We start from the raw sequence: 17,699 nt of genomic DNA on the forward strand, positions 1-17,699 counted from the left end.
CCCTCCTGTAATCTTAGATCTTTGGAGAAAAACCTTTTTTATTCTAGGTGTCTTCTTGTTCCAGATAAACTGAGAAATTAACTGATCTATTTTCTTAAAAAAGTTTTTGTGATCAATATTGGGATACATTGAAACAAAAATAAAAATTTGGGTAAAGTGCTCATCCTAATGATATTTATTCGACCAGCAAGTGAGATGGGCAGTTTAGACAGTCTTTCCAGGTTCTGTTCAGTTTGATGGTATAAATTAATAAAATTATGTTTGAAAAGGCCAGAGAATTCACGGGTTACAGTTATTCCAAGATATTTAAAGGTATTTGAGATTGTAAAAGGAAACGAGGTCAATGTGGCGCTGTCTAATTTTTCTAAAGAACTAATAGGAAACAATATACTTTTTGTTAAGTTGATTTTGTATCCAGAAATTTTCCCAAATTCAGTTAAAACTGTCATAATTTTTGGCAATGATTTAGTAGGGTCAGCGATATATAACAACAAATCATCTGCATAGAGAGACACCTTCTGTTCTACACCAAATCTCCTTATTCCTTTATAATCCTTTGTTGAGCGTAATTGAATGGCGAGAGGTTCTATAACAAGTGCAAATAGCAATGGGGACAAAGGGCACCCTTGTCTAGTAGAGCGGTGAAGGAGGAAAGGGCTAGAAATTAGATTATTTGTATTAACCGAGGCTTGAGGTTTTGTGTAAAGCAGTTTAACAAAGGAGATATAATTAGGGCCTATGCCATACTTTGATAGGGTCGAGAAGAGGAAATCCCACTCAACCCTGTCAAAGGCCTTCTCTGCATCTAGTGAGAGTAGTATTTCAGATTCAAATTCAGATTGATCATAAGTATTCTGTGTATATATAATATTGAATAGCCTTCTAATATTAAAAAATAACTGTCTATTTTTTACAAAACCCGTTTGGTCCTCCGACACAACAGTTGGGAGAACTATCTCTAATCGCATAGCCACAATTTTTGCCAATATTTTATTATCTACGTTCAATAAGCTTATTGGTCTGTACGAACCAGGTTCCAAAGGATCCTTACCAGGCTTGTGAATTAGAGAGATAGTGCTATCATACATGGTTAGACCTTTTGTTTAACTTGCAGAGTAAAAATATACTTTTTCATGAAAGGTGTTTTTGACTCTTAATCTTATTTCTGATTCATCTGGGCTGTGTGAAAAAAATCCTGAAAGTTGACTTGCTCATTCTAGAGTTAATTGCCAGGTCAATACTTCTAAAGCTGTTAATACCAACAATAGGACACAAAGTTCAAGTAGTTTTAACTCACTATGTCACAGGTGTGCAGAGCCAAGAAGACAGTGAATGCGCCGTTGGTTGGTCTGACTAAAGGCCAGGATGTTTTATTCAGTTTAGGTGACAGTAAGAACCTGTGAGTGAAGAAGAAGAATCAAATAAGCATACACATGGAAAAACATGAGCTACATTTCTATGACTGCAGAATAGGCAACCTCCAAATCCCAAACACATTGTAAAAGAACACATGCATAGAAAATTACTCAGCAGAACAATATCGCCATAGCCCAATTCTTAACATTATAGAAGCAGTGTGTATCATCGTGACAAAGAATTGGACAGAAGACACACAATTTTGGATGTACTTCAAGAAGACTGGAGTACTACTCCTGAAGACCACTTAAAGAAATTACAAGAAAGTTTGCTGAGAAAGTTCAGACTCTGTTGGTGGTCACACCAAACATTGATTGGTTAGAATTGTACAGACTGTTTTTATCTAAAATTTATTCTATTTCCATGTATGTTTGCACATTTCAATAAATTGCTGCAAATATTTCCCATTTTCCCAGCAGGGGGACTCAAGACTGGCAAAGTACTGTATGTCTGTTCATGCTGACATTGCTGTCTGAGTTACAATCTTATAACAGTTATTCCAGTGATTTTTTGCTTGTTTCTCATCCTTATTGTTCATTTATAATAGGAATCACAACTGTATGGTTGCTTTGGCTAATAAGGTTGCCTTCCTGGGGTAGAGTGGTAAACAACAAACAGAAACTGTAAGTACAGATTAGGATCGCTTCATCATTGTTCCACCTGAGTTCATCACAATGCTTTTTGGATGTGTGCTGATTTCATTGGTTTGTTTGCTTGTTTTACAGTGCATAGTGGCCTGGAGTTAAGTCCCAGATGATAAAACAGTCATGAATAATACCTTCATGACTGATCAGTCTCTATTAGATCAGTTAATTCACCTCCAGTTTAGAGATCATTCTCAGCTTCTCCAAGGCACTGTTGGAAGTGATAATATTGCCAAAACAGTTAGCATTATGTAAATGTGCTGCACACCAGAAAGGCAACTCAGAGGTCACTAAAGGCAATAACTTCGCAGATCAAGCCGCAAAAGCAGCAGCACAACAAACTACAGACACATTAATGTCTGACACCTCAATGCATATACCACTTGATGTGCTTATAAATGAACGAAAAGCCGTACCAACTACAGAACAAAGGAAATGGTTAAAATGTGGAGCACAGCTAGAAAATGATTTGATGACTTGTAATGGCGAACCAATACTACCAAAATCCCTACACAAATCAGCAGCATTAGTGACACACGGTTTCAGTCATGTGTCAACAGGAGGGAGGGGTGGTAGATAAAATTTCGGAAATTTGTCAGAACATGCATGATTTGCCAGAAACATAATGCGCAGGGAAACCTCAGGCCGAGAAGGGGTAACTTTCCCACACCACCTCATCCTTTTCATACAATCCACATGGATTTTATTGAGCTAAATGAATGCCAAGGCTCAAAATACGCTCTAGTGATCGTAGACGTATTCTCAAAATGGCCAGAAATCTACCCAGTAACAAAAAAGCAGACGCCATCTCAGTAGCAAAATGTTTGTGCAACCATTTCATTCCGACATATGGCATCCCCACTCTGATAAGATCAGACAATGGGACACATTTTGTTAATGAACTGATCAGTAAGGTCTCTGAAGCGCTAGGATTTAGCATCAAACACCACTGTGCTTACCACCCACAAAGTGCCGGACTAGTGGAAAGAACTAACGGCACAATAAAACAGAGACTGAGAAAATGCATGGAAGAAACAGGGAGACCATGGCCTGAGTGTATAGGCCTGGTAAAAATGTGGATGAGACTGACACAAAGTTCTCAGAAACTCACACCTTTGAAATCATCATTTCCACTACCAATCACAAGTGAGCCCATAGATAAGTCAATAAGAGAAACTACACTAGCCGAATGGATGACTAAATTACTTGAAAATAAAGAGATTGTTCTAAACAACCAACTGCCGAGTGATATCTCTCCAGTGTGTTGCAGGTTGAAACCAGGTGATTGATCAAAGTACTCAAAAGGAAAAATTGGAGCTCACCAAGGTGGGAAGGTCCTTGTCAAGTGCTACTCACCACACCAACTGCCTGCAAAATAGCAGAAAGACCGTCCTGGATTCATCAAAGCCACTGCAAAAAAGTGAGTGACAACCTAGACGTTTAGACGCCGACACCGCTAACTCCTGGTGATCTATTGGTGAAGGGAGGGCTGATCGGGTACACCCCGCCCTCTACTTCTTGCCGGTGGTCTACTCATCAGAGGTCACAGGTGTGTCTGGTCATCGGTCATCATGAAGACGCTCGAAAATAATGGGAATTTGAGCCACAGCCTATGCTACCGCTAAGAGAACGGATCCACGCCAATGGGAAATACAACCACCTGATACAATGTTAGTGAGTTGCTATGTACATATATAGAAGAAAAGATCAAACAACAGGAGGGAATGTCAAGGGATTTTATTAGGATTTTAGGATTTTTATTATGTTTATGCTTAAAAGTACATTTCATTATCTAGATGTGTTTGCTCTTTTAGTATTCAGCTTAAATAGGGAAGGTACGCTCTGTGCAGACTCAACAGCAAGTCTGCACGCAGCACAGTTCTATTTTATCTCTTCCTGTACATGCTACACGAATATGCTTGAAGTATAAATAAAAGCTGACAATTATTGCAGGGTGTGAGTCTCCGTTGAGTCTCACCCGTGTACACGTTAACTTGCAAACCTGTCTGGGTGTCATTATTCTGACCTGAGTTGCATTACAGGAAAACTCCTTACACTTCTAAATATTCATAGTCCTTTTAACAAAAATACTGTGTACAGGGTGTTAACTGCAGGCTGACCTGTTCCGCACATATCGGAGGAAGTCCTGGTGCAGAACGTAGACACGACTTTCATTGTATTGCCCTGAATAGTAGGTCCTTGGTCTGGTGAGATTAGAAGACAAAATATGGCACACTTGTGAGTCACATATATACCACGGAAGAGATTTTGATTTGGAAAATACATTATATAATTCATATTATTAGAAAGATATATTTAAATTACATGTCACTAACATTTTATATGTATGCAGGTAAGGCTTCCATGTACACTCAAAATCTGCATTTGTGTGACACCTTGGCCTTGGTTATGGTGTTTATTTATTTACTTACTGGAAAATAAACAAACATATGTGTTTGGGAGTACAAAATATTCCCATCATGATTCTGCTTCCAAAAACGCAAGACAGGACAGGTTATTTTGAGAAAAAAAACAAAACCTAAACAAATACAGTTGGGGTCTTAACTCCTTAATGGGATCATTGCAACTTTTTGAAAATGGTGAATACATTTCTTGATTCATTTCCATTTTCATTGCATTTTATACTCAGTTTATTGCGGTATGGTCCAGCAGAGACCTTTTCTCCTCTCAGAAGAGCCTTTGCCACTGGAAATCCCTCATCCCCTCTGGAATCAACACATATTTTATACCCTGCCAAAAGGGAAGGAGAGCACCTATGTTTATTCTGTGCAGGGAAAATATGATATAACACTGTTGTCTGTGAAGTTTAAGTACCTCGTCATGAGGGGCAGATTTGTACCCATACTTCGTCAGCAAGTAAAGTGATGTCGTGATAGAGTGGGCTGTGTGAACGTAAACTGATGTTTTGTTTCCTACATCTTCCTCATAACCCTTGGTGATGGCACCATTCATCCTGCCAGACAAGACAAGAATACATTTTATCTGTTGTCTCTAGCTTTAAGTGTAATACCAATGTCTAGGTGTTGACTACAAATATCTGCCATATATAATCTGCTTGTGGGACAGTGAGCAATTTCATGTGAAGTATCATCATAAAGCAACTCTAATTTGAAAGATGCTGGGACATTGTGTAAAATGTAAATGGACACAGAAAAAATGTACCCCTTTAAGAAGACTATTACAATTTGATGGTACCAACACATCTGAAAAAGAGTTGTCCATATTTACCACTGTGCATCATCCGTTTGTATTCTAATAAACCTCCATAAGTATTTGGGAACTGTGGTGTTCTGTGTCCTTTCTATCCTATTCATTATTTCACGTCTCACAAAGTTATTTCAGTCATTGTAGGATGTGGACTGAAGGCAGGCCAGTTCAGCAGGTGGAGAACTGCTGTTGTAATAGATGTAATAGTATGTCTTGCAAGGAATTCCTTAAGCAGTGATAACAAACCATAAATAGATAGACATTGTGTTCTCGCAGAGAGAAGAGAGAGAGGAAGAGTGTTTTTTAAAAAGAGTTTCAACTTTCAATTTTTCTGACCATAGAACAGTTTTTCACTCTGCCTCAGTTACTTTAACCTCCTAGGATCTGGCGTCCACATATGTGGAGATCACATTTTGGGTGGTCTAGACCAAAATACTACATTTTGCTCTACAAGGGTCTGATATCCACTTACGAGGACATTATACTGTCACTGTTCAATCGAAATTTAAAACAAATTTCCTCGTATGTGGATCTCATTTTTGTCAAAAACAAAAATCTGGAGAAAAAAAATACAAATCAGCTAATTCTTTGATTTTACATTTACCAAGTCCCAGTATAGCAAAGAGAAATAAAAAATGGATGCAATGAAAGTGTTCGGATCTCAGGAGGTTAAATGATTTTGGCAATCTGAGGGTCCAAACATCAAGCACAATATTGATTTGTGGTCCTCTCTCTTGTAGAGATTTCTCTAGACTGTCTGGATCTTTTTATGATATTATTCAAAGTAAATATTGCAAATTGTAAACATTGTACGGTAAACCATAACCCCTAACTGGTTACAGTAGATGGATATCCTTTTAAATAGGACATTTTCCCTTTCAACTCCAGCAAGTCCTTGCTCATATGGGGTCCTTGGCTTGTTGACGTTTCTCTGTATTATTTTAACGTCTTTACCTTACAATAAAAAGAGCCTCCAGATGATTGTTGGTACATGAAAAACTGAATCAAATTGAATTCAAATAATCATGAAATAATTATTTTTCTATAGAAACAATGATGTAAGTCTAGGAACTGTGGAATTGAAGAAATGATGTTACAGCTATAATATAACCTGCATCATTAACTTTGCATTAACAATCTAACCTACAGCATTGATACTGCATTAAGATGTTCATTAAAACCTGTTGGTCTCACATTAACTTTTTATTACAGGAGCAGCCATAATCATTGTGTACACACATAACATTAAGGTTAAAACAGCATACACACTTACAAAACACATATAATACATATAATCTAGGAACAGGCCTGAGCAGAGGCCCAAACGCATTCAGTTTCTTGTTGTAACCTGTTACATAGGAGTTTGCTTAGTAACAGATGACTGAACATGTATCAGAGAGGATGTCACGTCCACAGGGACCTGGAGGGCCTGAAATCATCGCTGTATTTGGAGAAGATGTTAGAAAAAGGAACTTCTGTGTCTGACTTTAGTTCTAAAAATTGATTATTGTCTGTACAAGATGCAAATGATGTTCTTAGAAATACAAAAATATGTTATAGAACGCAAGAGGGGGCGTCAAACCCCGACGTTATAAAAACCTTTCTCTGTGTATTTTGGGAGAAGAACCCCGCAGATGTGATGCTGTGGGCTTCTTCCCACGCGCAGTGTTGTCAATAAACTCTTCATCTGATTGCACTCTACTGGGCCTCCGCTGGTTTGTCTTGTGCCACATTGTCGAATTTGGGACAGAACCTTTTATGTTTTTTTGTTGAGGAACATTTTTCCATAATTTGTCGACTTAGTATTTTGTATGTTGTTGAACTGCTGTCCATCTTCTTCAAGATGCTCTTTTTATACCCAATGATGTCACTGACTTGTTAGTTAGCTGAATGTTCAGCTAGGTGTTTTTGTTTTGTTTTGTTTTGGGGTTTGTTTTTTTTTAGTCCTACTTCAATTTCCTTTTTTTTTACCTGTTCCAACTTTTTGTAGTTAGAAAATAAACAAAAATGTTGTTTTTGTGGAATTTTATAAAAATTTTATTTAGATTTTTTTTTAATCAATTCAACAATTTCTTTAGCATGAGATATATATAGTCTATGACTATATATAAAGGTTGGACATCTAAGGCGTAAAGCCAATACGGAAGTGAATGAATATGGAAGACTCCATTCTTAGTGAATGACAGCAGTTGTACAGAAGTCTATGAGAAAACAACCCTTAGGTCCCCTGTTGTCTAATTTCTACCTCTCGCGAGTTTAAAGTGTTACTGAATACAAAATAAAGTTAATTTTGTAAATTATGGTATGAAAGTCACAGAGAAAGATAGAGCAGGGTATGCTTTACACCGCTTTATCTTTTTTACACCAGGCCTACTGCCTGTCAAACAAAGCCAACACGTTTGTTTGGTTTTTTTTGTCTTACCGAAAAACATAATCATGCCCATCAATCTCCACACCCTTCTTTGAGCCGTTTAGGATTCCTCCAGTGCCCACCACAGCACAGCGCACACAGCCATCATCACCTGGTTTTGGGAGAAGCATTGGCTCTTTTGGCTTTGGAATCAGCTTCACTGAATCCATCACATCTGTAAACCAAAAGAAAAACATGAATACACAATCTGTGATTGTTTTATGGTTGCTGTATGAGTAGAAGTTAGGTTGGTTAGTTACTTTAAACTAATGTTTCGTAGTTCAAAGAAAAGGCTGAGAGGTGGATGTCTTTATAGCAATGACAATATGGAAAGTGTTGTATATAGTTTGAATCTTTAGATATTACCACCTAAATCTATATATCCACCACCAGAAAATATCATAACACCACCCAAATCACCTAAAAAACCCCAGCATGATTTCCCAACACTAGTCTGATCTCTTTTAATGTGTAAACTCTTTCAGATGCAACCAAACCAAATGCGGCTTGTCTGTCTTATTCAGGCTCACATTAATCTTCATACACTCAGAATAACAAAACCTCTGCCTAAAATGCAGACTCTAACTAGTTTGGTTACATGTAGGTTTTTATTTGATTGGTATATATTCAGTTTACACCGAGCACATTTCCCTTAATTATTAATTATTTGAATAAATAAACTTTTGATTTCATATATTTCAGTTGCATTGCTTTATATTTCAAATTATTGCTTCATATTTGTTCATTAAGAAGCCCAGAGTCTGCTGTCATTTTTCATTAAAGAAACAACACAAAAAACTAAAATGGTAAATGGCCTGTATTTCTATAGCGCCTTTACTAGTCCCTAAGGACCCCAAAGCGCTTTACATATCCAGTCATTCACGCACACATTCACACACTGGTGATGGCAAGCTACGTTGTAGCCACAGCCACCCTGTGGCGCACTGACAGAGGCGAGGCTGCCGGACACTGGCGCCACCAGGCCCTCTGACCACCACCAGTAGGCAACGGGTGAAGTGTCTTGCCCAAGGACACAACGACCGAGACTGTCCGAGCCGGGGCTCGAACCGGCAACCTTCTGATTACAAGGCGAACTCCCAACTCTTGAGCCACGATCGCCCAATAATAAAAATAAAATATGAATCTGAAATCTTTTGAAATGTAAAAAACCTGAAACGATTTAAAAGACAGACAGTACACAGTGTATTCTGTCATTGTCAAATGGGGCTAAAGTGACTGTGCCATGGTGAACTACATTCAAAAAGAATAACTGCATGCACACTTGCATGAGTCCATGTGACTTGAAAAACCAGGACCAATTAAAAGGACAAGGATTCACTCCAGTAACTAAGGTATATAGCTCTATACTTCAGCTCTGTGAGCAACAATTAAACGTATTTCACTGTAACCTTAATTTCCTGTTATTAGCTCACAGGATTGGCACCCAGTGTGGTCTTCTGCTGCTGTAGCTCAATTGCTTTAAGGTTTGACACAGTGTCCATTTAGAGATGCTCTTCTGTATACCTTAATAGAGTGTTTCTCCTTTTGTTGCTGTTGCCTTCCTATCAGCTCAAAGTAGACTTGCTAATCTACTCTAATCTCTAACATTAACAAAGCATTTTCATCCAGAAAACAATTGCCAACATAATATTTTATGTTAACCTAGACATGGTTGTGTGAGAATATCAGCACTTTCTGAAATACTCAGACCAACATCATGCCATGTTCTGTGTCACCATCATTCTGATGTTTGGTTTATTTCAGCATGTCACGTTTTCTACTCATCCATTCCTAAATGCATTGAGTTGCTGTTATTTGATTGGCTAATTAAACATATTGTGGCGAGCTCAGACACGGAGGAGACAGAGGTTCCTTTGGGAGCACCCGTTTATTTGCAACGGGCCCAGAACACTGCCGCTACCTCCCTCCTCAGCGCGGCAACAACACATAAAAACAAAAAAAAGAAAAGCGCTCTCTCACCGGAAAACAGTCGCCGAGAGAGCGCGTCACTCTTCACCATGACAACAGTAAACAGAACTATAATAACAAAACCCCAGAACAGCCCTGACCCGCTACAGTATGTCATTTCATAAAACCCATTTGGTGAAACTATATAGGTGTATTGGTGCACCTAGAATAGGTATATTGGTACACCTTTACTCTGTCACTCATCAGTCCAGCACACAATACTGACTCAATATCATCTTCAGAAAGACCTACCGTCATACTTGTACTCCATAAAACCAAAAGGACTGTTAAAATTTGAAAGTCGATTCCACTCGCTCATGTTAATACTGTCTTTGTGCAGAAACAAGCGTATGTTAGGAAGAAAAGCCTTCCTGAATTTCTCATCCTGAGAGTTTTGCAGAGAATGATCACATGTCTGAAATCATAAAAAAAATTAAATCATGATACAGGCTAAAATGAAGGACTTGAAACAAATCAGGAAACAGCAAACACAGTAAGTCAAGAAGCCAAAAAGACAGATTAACCGATACTAAAGTGTTAATCATCATGCAGATGTTCGGCAATGTTGGCTCACATCCATAAAGTTAATACATTTTACAGTTTTTATTATATTTTGTCTTAGTATGCTTACTCTTGGTCTAGGTTGAGCATCCTGGTTGTAAGCATCTTCAAACGCCCACTTAGGAAGCTTCTTGAAGTCTTTTTTGTAGAGGAGAGGCATCGGGGTCTCATGTGGTAGACCTGATTTTAATTTTCTCTTCCAGTATGCTTTGTACCTCTCAAGCACAAAGTCTTCCCATTCACCGTCATCTATTTCTAGGAAGGTTGGCCAGCTGAAAAAAAGGAAACAGACACAACATAAAATAATTTGCGAGGAAAGGCAGTGTCTTTCTTTGAAAAATGTAGAGAAATAAAATTATATTAATTTAACGGAAAACAAATTAAATCAATTATAGGTTTTCTTGAGTCAGCATAGAAAATGTGGTGGTATGAAAAAGTATTTGCCCTCGTTCTGATTTTGTTTTATGCATTTTTGTCAGCCTTCAGATCACTGAACACATTGTATAGCAGACAAAGATGTTAAAAGAGTAAATTGGCAAAAGTTACATACAAGTTTTGAAAAAAACAATCCAAACCCACCTGGTCCTCAGTAAAAAAGGAATTGCCACAGCTTATTAAATCATGAATGAACTTTGATTAACCACAAATTTACTAACCACACTGAGGTCTGATTATGGCTGATTGAATAAAGAAAACTACTGCTGACCAAAAAGAGCTCATCACATATTTGCCAAAAAAACATGTTGATGTTCCCCAAGACCTTTATGATAATATTCTGTGGACTGACCAGAGAAAATCAGAACTATTAGGAAGATTTGCGTCCCATTATATCTGACATGTTACTAACACAACATTTTATTAAAATGAACATAATACCAACAGTCAAACATGGTTTTGGTAACGTGATTGTCATGGCCCATAAGTGATATAGCTAGGAATTCCGGTCTTTACCTAATCATGAAGGGGATGTCTGGCAGTTTATGCCCCGAAGCTCAAGCACACACCAGCCACTCCACCTCTGAATGCCCCCCAAAATAAGGTTTTAGAGTGTCCTATTTAATTTCCATACTACAATGTGATTGAGTTGCTTTGGCAGGACCTAAAACAGGCCATTCATACTGAAAAACCCTTCTATTTGACCAAATTAAACCAATACTAAAAAGAAAAGAAGCAAAGGATTCATCTGCAATAATGCACTTGACTCATTCCCAGCTATTGCAAATGCTTGATTATTTATTTAAAGAAATTTACCCACAGAGATGCACTTTAAGATAATAGTGGTTTCCTGACACAAGTAATAATGGTATCAGCTTTGCTCCGGATGGTTTGGCATGTTTATTGAGCTATTATTGCTTTGGCATCTTTTGCTTTTGATAACAACACAAAAGGAGTTCTGGAGAAAAAAACACAAACAGCTACCATCATGAGTAAAACTCAGCATCACACATAGTTTCACATAGTCTTTGAAAAGTACATGTAGGAATTTTTCATGTTTTTATGTGTTTTATCTTCAGTTACTTTGACACAAAGGCATCTGCTGTGATGCTTACACTGTCATGGCTGTGTGATGCCATGATGTCCAGCCAGCGGCCCGCAAGGTGGCCGGCGATGTTGACGTGGACATGCCGTTTGAACAGGTCGCGGATCAGACAGCGGTGTGGCAGTCACAGGACCAGGCGAGGCAGGACCAGGTGAAGCAGGCACTGCAGGAGGTGGTGTGACCTGTAGCTGGTGGCACCATAGGCAAGAGTGTGCGACAGAGCAGGCGGTGGCACTGCAGGCGACGGTGTGGAAGCCGCAGAAGGAAACGCAGGAGGTGGCTGAGTGGACTCAGAGCTTTCAGCAGACACAAGGTGCTGAAGTGATTCCTCCGACCCTTCAGCGACGACGGAGGGTTGAAGCGGCTCCGCAGGCACCTCAGCGATGACAGACGGCTGAAGCGTTTCCTCAGGCCCCTCAGCGATGACAAATGGCTGAAGCGGCTCCAGCAGAGGCAGGCTGCTGGAGGAAACAGTTCTTAATTCCACTGAGTCAAGAACATGGTCTGTGATTTCTTTAAGTGCTTCTTCTGAACAGTTACACACAGGCTTTTCATGATCACAACATGACTCTGACTGGATCTCAGTCTTGACTAACTAAGAGTTAGTTCGGCCACAGCATGGATGTCTATGAAATCGTGATTAATGACAGAGCAGTCTTTAGCACCAGTTTCTTCGTAGTGGGGCCCACAAAAGGGCAACCCAGTACTCTCCTTGCTCTCCTCTATAACAGGTTCATGAGATGAAAAAGCACAGTCACTCACCTCAGTTATAAGAGGAGTCTGGGATAAAACTAACACGGGTGCTGACTGGACGGCTGCTGCCTCCACCTGGGAATCTAATGCGGATATAAGGTCCAGCAGCGCCATAGCTGCCTTGGAAGTGCACCCAGAGTCCTGAACATGTATTTCTAGGGGTGCTAGCAGAGGAGCAACAACAAAATTGCTCTTTTGAACGCTACTCGAACAGAGGTCGATTATCTTGTTAATAATTCTACCTCCTCACTACGTACGACTCTGGATACTGTAGCTCCTGTGAAAACTAAGGCCTCAAATCAGAAGTACCTGACTCTGTGGTATAATTCTCAAACGCGTAGCCTAAAGCAGATAACTCGTAAGCTGGAGAGGAAATGGCGTGTCACAAATTCAGAAGATCATAGTTTGTTGCTTTATAAGAAAGCCAATTGCAAAGCCAGAACATCTTACTATCCGTCACTGATTGAAGAAAATACGAACAACCCTAGGTTTCTCTTCAGCACTGTAGCGAGGCTGACAAAAAGTCAGAGCTCTATTGAGCCAACCATCCCTTTACGTTAACTACTAATGACTTCATGAACTTCTACACAAATAAAATGTTTACCAATTACCAATAATCATCCCACAGATGTAATATTATCTACAGCTACTTTTAGTACCACTGATATTCAGTTAGACTCTTTTTCTCTAATTGATCTTTCTGACTTAACTTCAATAATTAATTCCTCCAAACCACCAACATGCTGTAGGTATTACAGGTACTGGGCTGCAGTGGTTTGTATCATATCTATCTAATTGACTCAATTTGTACATGTAAATGGGGAGTCCTCTTCACACACTAAGGTCAATTATGGTAATAGACCTCTCTGCATTGAATCATATCTGTTATTAATCTCTTTCTCTCTTCCACAGCATGTCTTTCATCCTGTTTTCCTTCTCTCACCCCAACCGGTTGCAGCAGATGGCTGCCCCTCCCTGAGCCTGGTTCTGCCGGAGGTTTCTTCCTGTTAAAAGGGAGTTTTTCCTTCCCACTGTCGCCAAAGTGCTTGCTCATAGGGGGTCATATGATTGTTGGGTTTTTCTCTGTGTCTATTATTATAGGATATACTGTACAATATAAAACGCCTTGATGCAACTTTTGTTGTGATTTGGCGCTATATAAATAAAATTGAATTGAATTGAATTGAAAAAATTAGACCTTAAATCTTCCAAGACTTCAGCACAGTTTAAACCGTCTTTAGTTGCTCCTTGAGGAAAGCTAGAAAGTCTTTCTTCAGACTTAGAACATGGTTTAAACAAAGTTTCAGACCTGGCATGAGGTGGCTTGGCCACACCGGTAATTGTTAAATTGTCCGAGGTAACAGGATTTGATTCTTGATCACACACAGAACAACTAGGACTGCTCGCTGATGATTTCAACACATTAACCTGACAGTCATGTGATACAGAATTCTTGGAGTCTGAACCCCCAGCATCTTTCATTCTTTCAGAAAAACCCACTGACTCCAGGTTCACTGTATGAGTCTTAATGCCCTCATCACTGGTTAAAAACCTTTGATTTGGTAGGATGACACATTACAGAAGTACAACAGTTGGTGGCTGCAAATAATGGTGGGTTAGTTATCATAGTGTTGCACTTCACAGAAATTCCATCTTGTACTGCGTTTAAAACCCCTGTAGAGCAGGGCGCTAGGCTGGCGAGAGTGCCGCTTCTTTCTATCTGTGGAAGCTGGCGGTGGAAGTCCCTGGCAGCTCCGGGGACCCCCGAGAGCCAGTCGAGTTCCCCGGAAAGAGCGCTCCAGAATGAGCCACGGCCTCCACCGGCGCTCCTCCAACAGAGTGCTCAGTATTTGCTGACGCTCTTCGTGGTCCAAATCTATTGCGTCCAGCGCTTCCCTGGGTTGGACAGTGGCAGGAAAGTGGCGAGACCGTGATGGCTCTCCTTCTCCGTCTCTGGTCCACATGTGGAGAAGATTATCCACTGTCCGTGGAGCACAGTCAGCCGAGTGTTGATTATTGTTATTATTAATAATAATAAGAAGAAGAAGAAGATTTTTTCACTCACCTACTGAATTGAAATACATGCATACATCTTTGTCAGGTTATCAAATAAATTGTCTCAAGGTTTAGATTTAGATTTATTTATTTAGTTATGATGATTATGTTACTAGACCATAACAAAAATTACGGTGGTGCCCTTGGAGATAAAGAAAATACAAAAGAGATAAATAAATAAATAAATAAGATTTGGAAAAAGGGCAAAAGATCAAAAAGGTGAATGCAGAAGTCTTTAGCAGTCTATAGAGTACATGTATATTGACATGCAAACAAAAGCTGATGTGTATCGTAAACCCACACATATGGATCAGTATTTAAGGTTTGACTCTCATCATCCACTGGAGCACAAACCGGGTGCCATCAGGACATTACAACACAGAGCGAACACCATGCCAACAGACACAGCGGCCAGGGAAGCAGAAGAACATCACATCAAGAAGGCCTTGAGTAAATGTGGTTATACCAGCTGGACATTTGTGAAAGAAAGCTGCAGCCAATGAAAAAAGAAATTATTTAACAAAAATTGGTCCACCCCAAAGATCGGGTCCCCCGACACAAACAGAGTAATATAGTATAGGCTGTTAAGTGCCAGGAGGATTGCCAGAGTTTATACATCAGGTACACTAAAGAACTTCTGACGAAGTGGATGGTACAACACAGAAGAGCTACCTTGTCAGGCCAGGACTCCGCAGTCCCTTTACACCTACAGGCCAGTGGACACTCTTTCAATGATGAGGATGTACACATCAGGGAGGAACTGATGTGTACATCACACACTAAGGTCAATTATGGTGTTCCACAGGGTTCAGTGCTAGGACCAATTCTATTTACATTATACATGCTTCCCTTAGGCAGCATCATTAGCAGACATAGCATAAATTTTCACTGCTATGCAGATGACACGCAGCTCTATCTATCCATGAAGCCAGATAACACACACCAATTAGTTAAACTGCAGGAATGTCTTAAAGACATAAAGACCTGGATGGCCGCTAACTTTCTGCTTCTTAATTCAGATAAAACTGAGGTTATTGTACTTGGGCCTGAAAATCTTAGAAATATGGTATCTAACCAGATTCTTACTCTGGATGGCATTACCTTGGCCTCCAGTAATGCTGTGAGGAACCTTGGAGTCATTTTTGACCAGGACATGTCCTTCAACGCACATATTAAACAAATATGTAAGACTGCTTTCTTCCATTTGCGCAACATCTCTAAAATTAGAAATATCCTGTCTCAGAGTGACGCTGAAAAACTAGTTCATGCATTTATTACTTCCAGGCTGGACTACTGTAATTCTTTATTATCAGGATGTCCTAAAAACTCGCTGAAAAGCCTTCAGCTGATCCAAAATGCTGCAGCAAGGGTATTGACAGGGACTAGAAAGAGAGAGCATATTTCTCCTGTTTTGGCTTCCTTCATTGGCTTCCTGTTAAATCCAGAATTGAATTCAAAATCCTGCTCCTCACATACAAGGTCTTAAATAATCAGGCCCCATCTTATCTTAATGACCTTGTAGTGCCATATCACCCTATTAGAGCACTTTGCTCTCGCTCTGCAGGCTTACTTGCTGTCCCTAGAGTATTTAAAAGTAGAATGGGAGGAGAGCCTTCAGTTTTCAGGCCCCTCTTCTGTGGAACCAGCTTCCAGTTTGGATTCGGAGACAGACACTATCTCTACTTTCAAGATTAGGCTTCAAACTTTCCTTTTGCTAAAGCATATAGTTAGGGCTGGACCAGGTGACCCTGAATCCTCCCTTAGTTATGCTGCAATAGACGTGAGGCTGCCAGGGATTCCCATGATGCATTGAGTTTTTCCTTTCAGTCACCTTTCTCACTCACTATGTGTTAATAGACCTCTCTGCATCGAATCATATCTGTTATTAATCTCTGTCTCTCTTCCACAGCATGTCTTTCATCCTGTTTTCCTTCTTTCACCCCAACCGGTCACAGCAGATGGCCGCCCCTCCCTGAGCCTGGTTCTGCCGGAGGTTTCCTCCTGTTAAAAGGGAGTTTTTCCTTCCCATTGTCGCCAAAGTGCTTACTCATAGGGGGTCATATGATTGTTGGGTTTTTCTCTGCATTTATTATTGTGCTATCTACTGTACAATATAAAGCGCCTTGAGGTGACTTTTGTTGTGATTTGGCGCTATATAAATAAAATTGAATTGAATTGAACTCTGGTTTGAGCGGGGAGTCAAGGAGGCCATTTAACGTAAAAAGGGAAAAAGTGGAAAAGGGCAAGACCATATCTTTTGTATTTATTGCTTCTGTCTTTTGTTTTGGTTTGCCCCACAATATTGTGTTTTCCTTTCTGTTTTTGAGTGTTCTACTGTTTGTTAGTACTTCCATTCACGTTATATCCCAGTAAATCCTTAATTTTTGCTTTCACTTTGTCTTCCTTTCATTCGTTACACTGGGCCTGCCATATGAGCTTTTGGTACCCCTTTTTTCTCAATCAGATATATTTATCAATTATTTTCAGAGCACTTTTTCTTTTCTTATTCAAATATTCAAATAAATCCCAATAAAACAGGGAAATAGCAATAGCACTGTAGAATACTGAAAGCCTCAGCCAGCCTTTTAGAAGCCTGAAATCTCCTCAATCATATCCCTTTTTGCAATTCAAATAAAACAAAAAAACTGCTCCTATCAGGATTGAAATAGTTAGAACAAGCTGTTCTGATTATCCTTCACTATCTTACTACAAGTAAAAGGTGATATCTGTCAAACATAGCCAACAGGTTTGTTCAGTTAACTTCATAACTTCAATGTTAGATTTTAAACGTACATTTTCAGGTGTATACCATTTGCAACTATACCATTTGGCATTTTTGTATATTTTACTATATATTTAGTGTCACGGCTGGGGTGGCAGTCGTGTGGAGGTGAGGAAGGAGGATCCAAAAGCAGACAGTGGCGGAGGTGCAAGTGGGTTTAATTTACAGTGCACAATAACCAAGGTGTGGGCAGAACTGAACATAAACCTAAACTGGAAAAACTAATACAAGGGGAGGACATGGAACGAGGAGCAGAGAGACCGGACCCTCCGTCCTGGGCCTCCCACTGCCCACCCGGTGGGAGGCCCAGGACGGAGGGTCCGGACCAGGACCAAAACGGAG

The 17,699-nt window shown here is 39.7% G+C and overlaps 1 pseudogene; it reads right to left on the minus strand.

Moving 5' to 3' along the window:
• Window positions 1–1,257: 1,257 nt before the first annotated feature.
• LOC120441362 lies at window positions 1,258–10,460 on the minus strand (annotated as a pseudogene).
• Between the last annotated feature and the right edge of the window lie 7,239 nt (window positions 10,461–17,699).

Source organism: Oreochromis aureus, linkage group 8 (genome assembly GCF_013358895.1).
Source record: "Oreochromis aureus strain Israel breed Guangdong linkage group 8, ZZ_aureus, whole genome shotgun sequence".
Taxonomy (NCBI): Eukaryota; Metazoa; Chordata; class Actinopteri; order Cichliformes; family Cichlidae; genus Oreochromis; species Oreochromis aureus.